At 45.6% G+C, this 14,272-nt stretch overlaps 1 long non-coding RNA gene across 1 annotated transcript in view; it reads right to left on the bottom strand.

Moving 5' to 3' along the window:
* The window catches only part of LOC137570402 (uncharacterized), a 223,646-nt gene extending 219,108 nt beyond the window's left edge, over nt 1–4,538 (bottom strand). Inside the window, exon 1 of the long non-coding RNA XR_011031021.1 lies at nt 4,464–4,538. This is a non-coding gene — a long non-coding RNA (uncharacterized lncRNA). The remainder of the gene's footprint in view (nt 1–4,463) is intronic.
* Between the last annotated feature and the right edge of the window lie 9,734 nt (nt 4,539–14,272).

A 14,272-nucleotide genomic window follows, 5' to 3' on the forward strand; every position in this document is an offset into this window, starting at 1 on the left:
TTCCTTAGAATTGTCTCAAAAACTACAAGGTCTTGTATTAGTCTTGTTTGGTTTAAAAAAAAAAACAAACAAAAAAAAAACCTTTTGACTTGTCCACACTATTCCCCTTAACATACATAGCAATTCTGGTGATGATAGATGTATGGAGGTTTTGCTATTAACGGCTAAAGTCGGTACGAAATTACACATAATTGTAAAATTACAGCAACCTTCCTCCCTGTCTTTAGCCAACTACTTCTGCTGTGATCTGTGTTGTCTCCTCCAAAAGTGCATCCTGCACTATCGCCTGATATTATCTAGTAACGGTCATCTTGTGTAGTGGGCTCTGGTAGTACACTTGTCTTCCCGGCCTCAGCCTCTATACCTTGCATGCTGAAGTCCTACGGGGTAACCATAGTTGGGTAGGCGTACTTGTCTCCTGTTTACGCAGAGGCTTGTTGTTTAGGTAAGAAGCATGGAATTAGACGGGGATATAGAGGCTGAAGGAAGGCAAGAGATCTGCCAGGCCAACACTGGCCGTAGGTCTGTTGAAAAATAGAATAATCTGCAACTATATTGTAAATCAACTCTAGGTGGCATTGTAGCCGTTGGTGCTATCTTCACTTCCTGCTACATAATCTTATCTTACTGGTTCCTACTCCTCTCTGTCTACTATTAGATACATCCCCTACACTAGAGTAAGTATCATCAGGTAAGCATCAGGTATTTCTACAGGCACATTTAGGTTTCTACGTATTTCTTTAGGATGGGTTTATGTTAAGCCTTGGCCAGGCCATGTTCATAGCAGAGCGCCAGTGAAAGGTTCTGTTGTCATTATGGTTTGTAATGACACTGCAGTGCACAGTTTACACTTCATCATTCTGAGGTAAAACATTGTGCGAGCTTTGAGTGTGGGGGGGAGATGATTCAGGGAACTCTGAGCGTCTCGTCTAATAGAGCTCAACATTGCAGAGTCAGCAGCTCCTCACTCACTGACATAGAAACAATTTGCATGTGCCCTCAGTCTCCACACTATCAGTCACAGTTGTGCCAGTCATGATATTTCCCGCCGTGACACCCTCTTCCATTCCACGAGGCGTAAAATGTAAAAGATCTGTCAGCAATGCAGAGGACTGCAGAACCAAGTCTCTAGGCAGGACTGCCATATACATCAGTCTGACAAGAAGAAAATCATTTCAAGTAACAAATAGCACGCAATGCAAAAAGGGGTTTTGTTTTATTTACACATCAGCTGTACACTTATTTTTTACAAAGTAAGATTGATTTAACGCTTTGAACAAGTTTAAATACAGCATAGCGGGGCTTTTTCCTCCTAAGTTACAGTACTGGTTGTTGTTTGTCTGTGAAACAAAAGAAGGGACTGGGTCTCCACCTGAAAATGGACCTTATTAGGCCAATTTATTCAATAAGTGTCACAGTAAAAGGCACAACGTTTTTGGTGTCTGGCCTGCCTCAAGTGCATAATGACCTTCTTCACAGCACAATGTTTCAGTCTGTCGGACCTTCCTCAAGTGCACAGCAACCTTCCACAAGGCACAATGTTTTGGTCTATCTGGCCTTCTATCAGACCTTCCTCAAATGCACAACAACCTTCCTCAAAGCTCAACATTTTGGTCTAACTAACCTTCCTCAAGTGCACTTGGGGAAGGTCAGATATACTGAAACATTGTGCCTTTACTGTGGCACTTATTGAATAAATTGGTCTATTTAGGCCCAGTCCAGGTGGAGACTAGTGTTGGGCGAACACCTGGATGTTCGGGTTCGGGCCGAACAGGCCGAACATGGGCCAGATGTTCGGCATGTTCGGCCCGAACGCCGAACTCAATGGAAGTCAATGGGACCCCCGAACATGCCCATTTTGGGGGCCCTATGGGGTCGCAGGCATAAGGGGGGAGCATGCCCCGATCGCAGGGGGGTCGGAAATTCCCCCCACCCCCTCCGCTAGCGCTCCCCCCTCTGCCCGCTTCCCCATAAAAAAAGTTTGAGGCAAGTTAAATAGTACTTGGTGGCTGGCCTGGCACTGGCAGTGGAGTGAGGAGGAGTCAGAGTAGCAGAGTGACGCGTTGAGGCCGGGCAGCGGGCGGTTCAGCGGTAGTACCCTTGTGGTACTTCCGCCCTTTCTCTGACCTCACGTCCTCTACGTGATGACGCATACGAGGGTACGCGTGACGCGTACCCTCGTATGCAGAGGACGTGAGGTCAGACAAAAGGGCGGAAGTACCACAAGGATACTACCGCTGAACCGCCCGCTGCCTGGCCTCAACGCGTCACTCTGCTACTCGGACTCCTCCTCCTCCTCACTCCACTGCCAGTGCCAGCCACCAAGTACTATTTAACTTGCCTTAAACTTTTGTATGGGGAAGCGGGCAGAGGGGGGAGCGCTAGCGGAGGGGGTGGGGGGAATTTCTGCCCCCCCCCCCCGCGATCGGGGCATGCTCCCCCCTTATGCCTGCGACCCCATAGGGGGGCCGTATTGCGGCATGTTCGGGCGAACAGGGCACTGTTCGGCCGAACAGGGGCCCTGTTCGGCGGCATTCAGTAGTTCTGGACGAACCCGAACTTAAAAGGCCGAACACCATCAGGTGTTCAGCCGAACTCGAACATCACCCGAACAGGGTGATGTTCTGCAGAACCCGAACAGTGGCGAACACTGTTCGCCCAACACTAGTCGAGACCCAGTTGCTTCTTTCATTTGGTTCTGAATTACACCTGTGGTGGATCTGAGTGTTGGCTGGTGTGACTTCCTGGTATTGTACATTGATTGGGTTGTAACACTGACAATCTCTTTTGTTACTGTGGTCTATCTGTGAAACCCATTCTGTATCTGCACACAATATTTGGGTATATTAAGTGTACTCCATGCTGAATTCATTATTTACTATAATTAACAAAACTTCCATTCCCTGAGATTTAAATTATATCTCTAGAACTGTTGCAAAATAGGTACAAATCTGTCCTCCGCTCCTCCCTCTTTTTCTGGTATGTCGGCTCCTCTGCCAGTGACAGACATAAACTACAGAGGGTCATCAGCGGAGAGGATCATCGGTAAACCACTTCCCCCTCTGTTAAAAATGAAGCTAGTAAACTGAGAGCTCAATATGGTGTATTATTTAAATTAATTATGCAGATTGTTGTAAAAATAACAAGAGTTATACTCACAAACATGGGTTACCACACAGGCGACCACTATCAAAGCAGGTGGGGAGAATTGGAACCTGATCACACTCAGGTTTAAGAAGTTTCTCTCTGTAGATAGGAAAGATATGGGGATGCACCCCTCCACTAAGGGTGGACTAGACTAGATGCAAATTTTTGAACAGAGGAGCCAATAAGAATAAAAAAGTTAAAAAACCATTTAAAATGGGGAAGGTTTGTTGAAATTTCCTCCATCACAGATTTACCGGACTGAAAAACGTTACTTTAATTCAAAATAACATTTACTAGGTGCTCCAAAAAGCAATGTGTCTTGCAGGTCACAATCCCGCTGCATCAGGCAAATAGTGGAGAAACTGGGGGAAACATTTACAGAGGACACATAGCTCACACATACTTCTGTTAAATCTACGTTTTTTAAATGTTTTTATTCTTGTTGGTGCCACCAAACAACACCAGATGGGTCTTTAAGGCCTGCTTGAATGAGTAAATGGTGGGGGAGATCCTGATGGGGGAAGGAGATCCATAGAGTAGGGGTGGCTCTGGAGAAGTTCTGAAGCCTCACGTGAGCAAGTGATGTGAGGGGTGGACATGCGTAGAGTGATGGAGAAGAGAGCATGTTGGAGAGTATTTCTGGATGAGTTCCAAGACGTACAAAGTGGAGGTATGGTGGATGGGTTTGTATGCCAGGTAGAGCTATTTAAATTAAATTCTGAGGGGGACAGGGAGCCAGTGAAGGGACTTGAGAAGAGGGGGAGAGAAGATAGTGAAGATATCACATAAGAGTAACACAGAAGGTACTTTCTTGGCTTCTGAAGCGTGTGACGGTTTATATACACAGTATTTTGAATTTCTAATGGGACAAAGTCATTATCACACGCAGACACAGAGACTGAGCATGATGGAAAGAACAATGAAGAGGGAAGCTTGCATGCTGAATAGACAGCGCACACATTACAGAACTCAGAGCGTCCCAGGAGTCTCCCTGAATCAATTCTATTTAACAAAATAAACATAGGATGGGATTACTGCTTGAGTGAAATTGCCAGTTACAAAACTTCACAGGCAATTATGGCACATTGAAATGATGCCTCTCGAAATACAAAGTTTTCTTGATGGTTTAACTTTAAGGCTGAACTCTGGGATGGCAAATAAGAAAAATCATACTCTGCAATCACCATGTCTACACAGTCTGCATTTCAAATGTAAAGGCCCAGTTCAGGAATAGTTTTATAGGAAGAACTATAACCAAGGATTGACCTTCATCCCGATCAGTAGCTGATACCCCCTTTTCCATGAGAAATCTTTACCTTTTCTGAAATAGATCATCAGGGGGTCTGTATCGCTGATATTGTGGTGAAACTCCTCCCACTGTGGGAACCTCATTGCATTGTGGGAAATATCAGTTGTTTTCAACTGCCAAGCAACCAGTATCTCCCTCCCTGGATATGTATTTCTATAAAAACAGTCTTTTAGCCTATCGCTTTGTTAGGGGGTGTGGTTATAGATAATGGCAGTTTGTGCTGTTTTTTTTTTAATGTCAGCCAGTAGTAAAGATGATGATGTGCAGGCTGGTTGTAGGTCAAACAATGTGAACAAATTACATGGTGAATATCAATCATTTCTTGATCTCTATTCTATTGTTTAACTACTCAGTTGGAGCTAGTCTACTTTAGGGGACCCACCGTAAATCCCCATAGAGAATTGGAGCTGTGCTGAAAACGGAACAAATTTTCCGCTTTCAGCTCTTTTAAATTCCCACAAGCTATAGATCTTTGGAAAGGTTAGAATCTGCTCTAACGGATGATGCTACTTTCGGTGAGCAAAAGGTGCAACTCACCATGTAGGAAGCGCCGGAACGGCCGCGATCGCAGCTCTGTCGGCCATCTTACTTCTGTGCTGCTCATTTTTCTCCCTTCTCATTGGAGGGATTGTTAGCTGGGGGCGTGTCAGAAACTGCTCTCCCTTCTCCCCGGACAAGACAAACGCAGAACTAGCTACTGACGGGTTTTTTTTCCCCCTCTGGCACGCCCCCAGCTAACAATCCCTCCAATGAGGAGGGAGAACAATATGAGCCAGCACAGATGTAAGATGGCTGACGGAGCCGCGATTGCAGCCTTTCGGCGCCTCGTTCACGGTGACTTTCAGTTTCTTCTCACTGAAAGTGGCATCATTCGTTAGAGCAGATTCTGAGCTTTCCATACATGTATAACTTGTGGGAGTTTAAAAGAGCTGAAAGCGGAAAATTTGTTCCGTTTTCAGCACAGCTCCAATTCTCTATAGGGATTTACGGTGGGTCCCCTAAAGTAGACTAGCTCCACTCAGTTTGCAATGTATTGATTCATTTTTCCCCCTTTTCGCTTAAAGAGAACCCGAGGTGGGGTTCTGACAATGCTATCTGCACACAGAGGCTGGGTCTGACCCCCTGTTTGTCCTCCTGTCTCCCTTTATGCCTCCTGTCTCCCTTTGTGCCTCCTTCTGTCTCCATGTGCCTCCTTCAGTCCCCTTGTGCCACCTCTTCCTCCTTCTGTTCCCCTGTGCCTTCTTATGTCCTCTTGTGCCTTTTTTGTCCCCTGTGCTACCTCTTCCCCCCCATTCCTCCTTTTTTTGGTCCCCCATTGTGCCTCCTTTTGTTGCCCATTGTGACCCTTGTGTTCCCCTGTGTGCCGCCTTCTGTTCCCTTGTTTCTCCTTCTGTCCTCCTTTGTGACTTCCTCTGACCCTCATACCTCCTTCTGTCCCCCTGTGCCTCCCTATGTCACCCTGTCTGCCTTATTCAGTCCCCCTGTGCCTCCTTCTGTCCCACTTTGTGCCTGATGAAAGTGGGCCTATGTGTATTTTCTGGTGAAACACTACCGCATTGTGTATTTTCTGGCGAAACGTTGCTCGCATTGTGTATATTTCTGGTGAAATGCTGCCGCAATAAGTTTAATTTCTGGTGAAACGCTGCCTCATTACGACTATTTTCTGATGAAATGGCTCCGCAATAGATGTATTGTCAGGTGAAATGCTGATGCATTATGATTATTTTTTAGGGAATCACTGCCACATTATGATTATTTGAATGGAGGGGGTGTGCCATGTGCCACGGGGAGGCTGTGGAGGCGCCACAGGTATTCTCGCCTGGAGTGACAAAATGGCTAGAGGCGCCCCTGCCCCCTGCACTCTGCTGTCCCCCATAAATCATAGCCGTGCTGTCGACACGCAGCGTGTCGCAGCGGGCTGTGTTTACCTCTGTACTGTCAGTCTCGCCGCTCCCCAGGAGGTGGGGGAGTGGCGAGAGTGACAGCTGCAGTTGTAAACACAGCCCCGGTGCATGACGACAGCGCGGCTGTGATTTATGGGGGCCAGCAGAGCGCAGGGGAAACTTAGGGGGGAACTGTATAGCAACAGAGGCTGGGCAGTATAGGCAGACCCAGCCTGTGTGCAGATAGCATTGTCAGAACCCCACTTCGGGTTCTCTTTAAGTTCCTCTTTAAAAGAACATTGATTTAACGTGAACCAGAGATGACGCAACCTCATGTATTTTACCAAATATATCAGTGGGAACATTAGAGAAAACACCTACCCTGCTCTCTGTTTCATGCTTCACTGCTCAGCCTGCTTCTTATCAGCCCTGATAAAATCCCAGACTGAGCATTCAGTCTGGCTTTGCTCAGGAATCATTAAAGCTGAATCATTATAGCAGAGCCAGAAGGAGTCAGGCTTGAAAAGACATCAGAGAAGACAGACTCAGCTATAATGATTCCTGAGCAAAGCAAGACTAAGTGCTCAGTCGGGGATTTTATCAGGGCTGCTAACAAGCAAGCTGAACAGTGAAGAATGAAACAGAGAGCAGGGTAGGTGTTTTCTCTAATGTTCCCACTGATATAGATGGTAAAATACATGAGGACGCTTCGTCTCTGGTTCACTTACATGTATTATGCCTACAAAGTTTTGTAAAGAAAAGGAAAATATCTGCTGTAAGGGCCGGTTTCCACTAGCTGGCGTGCGTCTTGTGGGACGCGCAGCTCGCATCCAGATCATTTAGCCATGCCAGGAATTTGGGTGTGTGCTTCAGAAATCTGCAGCATGCCATCCAGAATCACACCACAGCGCGATTCGGACAGGAAACAACTGAAAGTATAGGCAGAGTTTCCCTGCCCAACTCACCTGCAGGGAAACACTACAGATTCAGTCCATTTAGCTCTAGTGGAAATGGGCCCTTACCTATCATAGATCCTTGATCACTTACAACTACTATCACCTTGCCAGTCAGTAGTGCTTGACCATTAGGGCCCTTTCACTCTGGCAAGGGGCGATGCGACAAATTGACACACTGCTACCGAAGCCTAATAGATCCCTATGGGGAAGTTCATACTTCCCACATTGCGGTACGCTGCACTAGAAGTGCCTAATCTGACGCTAGTGCAGAACTATGTTACCGTGCGGGACCTGCGGCAATCTGCATCGGCCCAGAAGTCATGCTACTCTATGGCGATGCAGGTTTTTTTGTATAACATCCGCAGGACAGCCCAGCAGCTGACACAGGTTATAAGGGAATGAAGATGGCAGATGCCTTTCACTTCAGGTTACCTTTAAATAGGAGATTGCTGTCACATGTAGAGATGGTCAATGAGGGGCACATAATTCCAATTGGGATGCAAATTTGAAGCAAATTATACGCATCTTGGGATTAGGCCAATCAGGTGCACTTCCTGTTGCTTTTGATAGGCATAATTTCAGGCTCCCTACAATTTGATTGAAACAGTTGCACTTATTTGCCTCTTATTGTCCATTCCTAATGATAATATTGCTGAAGAAACTGTCCCGGGCAAAAATTGCGTGATTTACAACCAAAAACCTGAACATTCACTACATTATTTACATACCCCCAAAAAAGAAGGTTTTGGTCACCGCCATAGGTACTAATGCAAATATCGACTATTGGGTGCCAAAAGCAGAAATTTGGGTGCCCGTTTTTAAAATTAGATGGTTATAGTTTTTAAATTTGTTTTAGTCTTGAAATTTAGAAAGTTAATAGTTTTTGAATTTTTGTACCTTTTGTATTCATCAATTTTTCTTTTTTGAAAATCATAATTTTCAAATAGAACGTTATAGATACTGAATTTTTTTGTCTTTTGTACTAAACAAATTTTTCTTTTTTTGTGGATGCGGTTTAATCAGGACAGGAGGTTTTAGGGTGAGGCGTCAGGAAGGTGGGTTTTAGGTTTAGGTGTCAGGGAGGGGGGTTTAAGGGTAAGGCATTAGAAAGGAGGGTTTTAGGGTTAGGTGTCAGGAAGGGGGGTGGGGTTTAGGGTGAGGCATCAGGAAGGGGGTTTTAGGGTTAGGCATCAGGAAGGGGGGTTTTAGGGTTAGGCATCAGGAAGGGGGTTTTAGGGTTAGGCATCAGGAAGGGGGATTTAGAGTTAGGCGTCAGAAAGGTCAGGTTTTTGGGTGAGTCATTAGGAAGGGGGGTTTCAGGGTGAGACATCAAAAAGGGGGATTTAGAGTTAGGCATCAGGAAGGGGGGTTTTAGGGATGGGCATCAAAAAGGGGGGTTTAGAGTTAGGCATCAGGAAGGGAGGTTTTAGTGGTAGGCGTCAGGAAGGGGGGGTTTAGTGTGAGGTATCAGGAAGGGGGGGGGGTTAGGGTTAGGCGTCAGGAAGGGGGGTTTTAGGGTTAGGTGTCAGGAAGGGGGGTTTTAGGGTGAGGCATCAGGAAGGGGGGGGTTAGGGTTAGGTGTCAGGAAGGGGGGTTTTAAAGTGAGGTGTTAGAGGTGTTGGGTTTGTGAAAATAGGGTTAGGTTTAGTTGTAGTAAAATATCGGTAAAAGTTACCAATGTTTTCTATGTCATTACCAGTGTAAATATTTTTCCTTCTTTGGCACCCAATTCATAACAGTATTAATCATTTACACTTATATCGGCTTCCATTTTTCCTTGCGCTCCTATTTCATGCACGCCTTTTATCTGGTCTCGAAGGATTGGCCAATTCGGGAAAGCAGGGAATCCCAAATGCATGTATTTAGAAAAATTAAACAATTCACTCTTAATGAGGCGCCAGTTGGCCTGATTTTATAATTGCCTTGCTTATCACTAACACAAAAATGTCAATTCAAGGCTATTATTACAAGTCGAGTCCCCACAGTGCCGATCGGCAAATAAAGCATAACCATGCTACATTAAGATAAATAGGTCGTTCGGCACGGCAATGCACACAGGTAGAGACAAATGTCAAGACTGCCTCACAGATAGATCATAATTACATATGACATCCAGATATCATAATGCCTTAATTAAAAAGGACATTTCCAATAATTTGATTAATATCAGTCTTCTGACTTAGTAAAGCCGTCACTGATGCTCAACACAGCGGATTTTTACCACCACTTAGATACTCTGTTACTTAATCATTCCTCCCTCCCTCCTCTTCCCCAGCCCCTGAAATGACTGTCATCCTGCTGCTATCTGACCAGGCTTTCTCAGTCCCGCTGCTTCTCTTCCAATTACTTGTCTCTGGTCATCAAATCAAATTAACATTTAATATTTGTTCCTTCGAAATGAGCCGAGGCTGGATGATTGTGCAGAACGCCATTAATCACATCATTAGAGACGAAACGACTTATTGTTCTGTATTCAAGCACCACATTGTACATAGCTGTACATTCCGTTTAAATAAAGTTTGGTGCACAGGCTGGATTAAAGGACCACTATCTGACAGAAGTCACAGAACCAACAGGATTTGGGCCAGTCCATCTCCTCATGGGGGGTTCTTAGGGTTTTCTTTGTTTTCAACAGCTTTTCCTGAACAGCAGTTTAACTGCCAAAATAGTAAGATACCAGCCAGCCTCCCTAATCACCAGGGCCGGTCCTAGCTTGAATGGGGCCCCAGGGCAAAAGTAACTTGGGGGCCCCCGTAACATGCTCCTACAGCCTCCGAGCCGACTCCCAGGACACATCCCACCACACTCCCAGCCACACAAAATCATTAGCTGTCCATCATATGTCCCCAGTAGCATTGTTGGGGACCCCATTATTACCTTCCTCCTTTCCCTTACAAACACACAATGTACACACAGTGGGGTGTTACCTAATCCAGGCAGGACACAGGAGGCAGCACTGGCTTCTACACTCCCTTCCCCTCACGGCATCTTTCTCCCTGCAGGCATTTATGGGGTCACCATAGCTGGAGGGGAAAGGGCACACACCTTGGAAGCCCCTATAGGCTCTGGGGCCCTGGGGCAATTGCCCCCTTTGCCTCTATGGAAGCCCCAGCCCTGCTAATCACTTGCACACTATTTTGTCAGTTAGACTTTGCAACTGCTGTTCAGGAAATGCTGCTGAAAACAAAGAAAACACTGAGAATCCCCCATGAGGAGATGGACTGGCCCAAAACCTGTCGGTTCTGTCAGATTTTTGCGATAGTGGTCCTTTAAACTCACCTTAAAGGGGACCTGAAGCGAGGAAAATTATTTCATATAAACACATGACATAGCTGCAAATTAATATTACATACTAACCTCACTGACAGTTCCTCTCAGAAGCTCACCAATTTCTTCTTACAGTGATCCCTTCCAGTTCTGACAAGATTTTGTCAGAACTGAAATATACCAGTTGCTGTCAGTTATATATCAGCAGCTGTCAGTTACAACTGAAGGTACCAGGTAAATGTCCATGTTTCCCTATGGCTCAGTGGGCGATATTACAGTTTAACAGTGTGCTGACCATTTTTAAAATGGAGGACGAAGAAATCCATTGATCACAGTGGACAAATGGGACGCAGGAGAGGAGAAAGAGATTGAGGAGTAGACAATACAGGAGGTAAGTATGACCTGTGTACGGTTATTTTGACTTTTTATTTTCAGTTCAGGTTCTCTTTAAGATGTTTTGTGACATTCAAAGCTTTACCAACCCCTGAGTGCATTTTCCCCTCTTCCCCCTGCCTGCTGCACATTAGAGCCTCAGAGGAAGCTTGCTTAAAGCGAAACAGTCGCCAGGCCGTGCGCCTGATGGCGCCCACTGTTCACCCAGACACCCCGCCACTGCCATCAACAATAAGTATTATGCTCACATCAATTGTATGAATATACGTTTTCACTGGATTTCAGCTTTCGTACAGTTATTGGCAATAAACACTCTACATAGTGCAAAGCAATTCTTGATCTCATTGTTTTTAGGCCTAATAGTTTGTATGGTCAAATTGTAACCTGCTCAGTATCACCCTGTTTTGATATGGTAGACAGATGTACCCCCTTATCCTGCAATAGTTGGTAGCCAAAGGGAGCCCACAGTATACATATAGTATGTAGCTAGATGTGTCCCTCAATTTACGTAGCCAGAGAGCCCCCACAGTATAAGTAGCCAGAGAGCCCCCCTCCAGTATATAGCCAGGGAGCCCCCACAGCATAGGGAGCATGAAAGCCTCCCACCCCACAGTATAGGTAGCCAGAGAGCTCCCCTCCAGTATAAGTAGCCAGGGAGCCCCCCTCCAGTATATGTAGCCAGAGAGCCCCCACAGCATAGGGAGCATGAAAGCCTCCCACCCCACAGTATAGGTAGCCAGAGAGCTCCCCTCCAGTATAAGTAGCCAGGGAGCCTCCCTCCAGTATATGTAGCCAGAGAGCCCCCACAGCATAGGGAGCATGAAAGCCTCCCACCCCACAGTATAGGTAGCCAGAGAGCCCCCCTCCAGTATATAGCCAGAGAGCCCCCACAGCATAGGGAGCATGAAAGCCTCCCACCCCACAGTATAGGTAGCCAGAGAGCCCCCCTCCAGTATATGTAGCCAGAGAGCCGCCACAGCATAGGGAGCATGAAAGCCTCCCACCCCACAGTATAGGTAGCCAGAGAGCTCCCCTCCAGTATAAGTAGCCAGGGAGCCCCCCTCCAGTATATGTAGCCAGAGAGCCCCCACAGCATAGGGAGCATGAAAGCCTCCCACCCCACAGTATAGGTAGCCAGAGAGCCCCCCTCCAGTATAAGTAGCCAGGGAGCCCCCCTCCAGTATATGTAGCCAGAGAGCCCCCACAGCATAGGGAGCATGAAAGCCTCCCACCCCACAGTATAGGTAGCCAGAGAGCCCCCCTCCAGTATAGGTAGCCAAATTGTACTATGTGTGGCCACCTTAAAGTGAACATCCGGACTAAAAATCGACTCAGCAGCACTAAAAAGGCTTTGTGTTTCTTTAACAGTTTCACAGCATCAGAACTTTGTTTCTCTTATACAAACCTCATTTTTAGCTGCACAGAAGAAAACTGCCCGGGCTTTTTTCCCCTGATGCTGTGCAAAGCATGATGGGATTTCTGATTTTGTTGTTCTCTTTCTGCTGTTTTGGTGCAATTTTTTTTTTTTACATTTTGAATTTGACATTTGAAGCCTAACGTGTGCAGCTGGGAGGGGTATTCAGGACACAGGATAGTTGGAACTGTGTCTCCTGCTCCTTGTCACCTCCTTTCAACCAAAAAGATGTGTGCCCCCATGAATCACAAACATTTGCCTGTTCTTTTAAAACAGGGTGGGTAAGAGATTATATTACCTATCTATTCTAATTAACATAACTAATGTAACTTGATGACAGTATGTTTGTTTAGGCCGAAGTTCCCCTTTAAGACTATGTTGGGGACTGACTGTGGTGGTAATTAGACTATAAACTCCTCTGTGGACAGTTTGTGACATGACTATGTACCAGGAATGGTCGTAGTCAGCCAACTTCGCTACGCTGGAACTATGCGTAGTTTTACGCAATTACGCTTCGCCAAACTACGGCTTCAAAATCAAATATTTGTTTCGTATGCATTTCAAAGACTACGCTTTAAAATACGCAATTATGCATAGTGCGAAGCGTAGTGTATGCGGATGCTTATGCCCGTATGCAGAAAATTTGACGCATTCATTCCTCTTTAAATGCTTATAACAGGAACTCTTCTTTGCATACAGTCCCCTTTCCAATGCGTAAATTTGTAAGCATACAATCGCACACAGAAAATTAGACGCGAGTAACGCATTCGTAGTCCACTACGCAATACACTTGTTAACTACGCATAGTGGCGTAAGCTACTCGTAGTGGTACTTCGCTATGCGTAAATTTGTAAGCATAGTTTTGCAACTTCCCCTATGAACTACGATGCGTAAATTTGCACTGGCGTAGATTCTGCTCATCCCTGCTATGTACTCTGTAAAGCACTGCAGAAGCTGTCAGCTTGAAATAAAGTGAAATACAGTAAATAATAGTAATAATACAATAGTGGCTATTTACGCCACAGCCCAAGGTGAAACTGGTACTACGCCTGCGCTGGATCTTAAAGGTAAATATTGCCGTGTGCTGCTGCGTCTGCGCGCATCCGCCAACAAGCATGTCAGAGGATTTTCAGTGAGTGCCAGCCCTGGATGTGGGGTGTACAGGAGGACTGTGGGAGGTCTCATTAGCATCCAGAGGCTTTCCCCTCCCGAGGTGAGCACCCCCCTTGGGGAACTATTTTTCATTACAGGTACACTTTAATAAGACTACAGGAATGAACCCACAGTCTAAATCTTCTGTATACAGTATTACATATAGGCAGTCAAAAACAAAACAAGCAATGCCCCTGGGACCATCAGTAGAATTTAATTTCTGATTTGCAGAATATATATATATATATATATATATATATATTCACCAACAAATATATTCACACACAACATACACAACACTGTTTTTCGTCAGGAATAAATATTTTCTGTTCACCTGAGCCCTACAAATAAACATGCAAATATGAAATCAGAGGCATACTGTTCGGAGCTATTTTTGCTACTGTGCAAAGGAGAAGCTGCAGGAAGTATTTTCTTGCTAGCCATTAAGCTTTTCTTCCATCCAGTGCTGCCATGGTAACCCATCGCGCACACAGACAATGCAGCCCCACTTCCACCAGGTCTCTGTTATTATCAGTTTCAAAAATAGCAGACGTCTTGTAGGGGTAAACTACATGGGCGACTTTAATCTCCCGCTTCCGGACGATTTAACCACTTGTTGCCAATGCCAACCCTCTCATTTGCAGTACAGTGACTGTGTGATGTTGCAAGTAAAGTCACTGACAACAGCAGTGTTAAAGCGGACCTGAACTCTTGCACAGGACAGAAGGAAAACAGAAAAATTCACCCTGTA

This window comes from Hyperolius riggenbachi, chromosome 4, assembly GCF_040937935.1.
Source record: "Hyperolius riggenbachi isolate aHypRig1 chromosome 4, aHypRig1.pri, whole genome shotgun sequence".
In the NCBI taxonomy this organism is placed as follows: Eukaryota; Metazoa; Chordata; class Amphibia; order Anura; family Hyperoliidae; genus Hyperolius; species Hyperolius riggenbachi.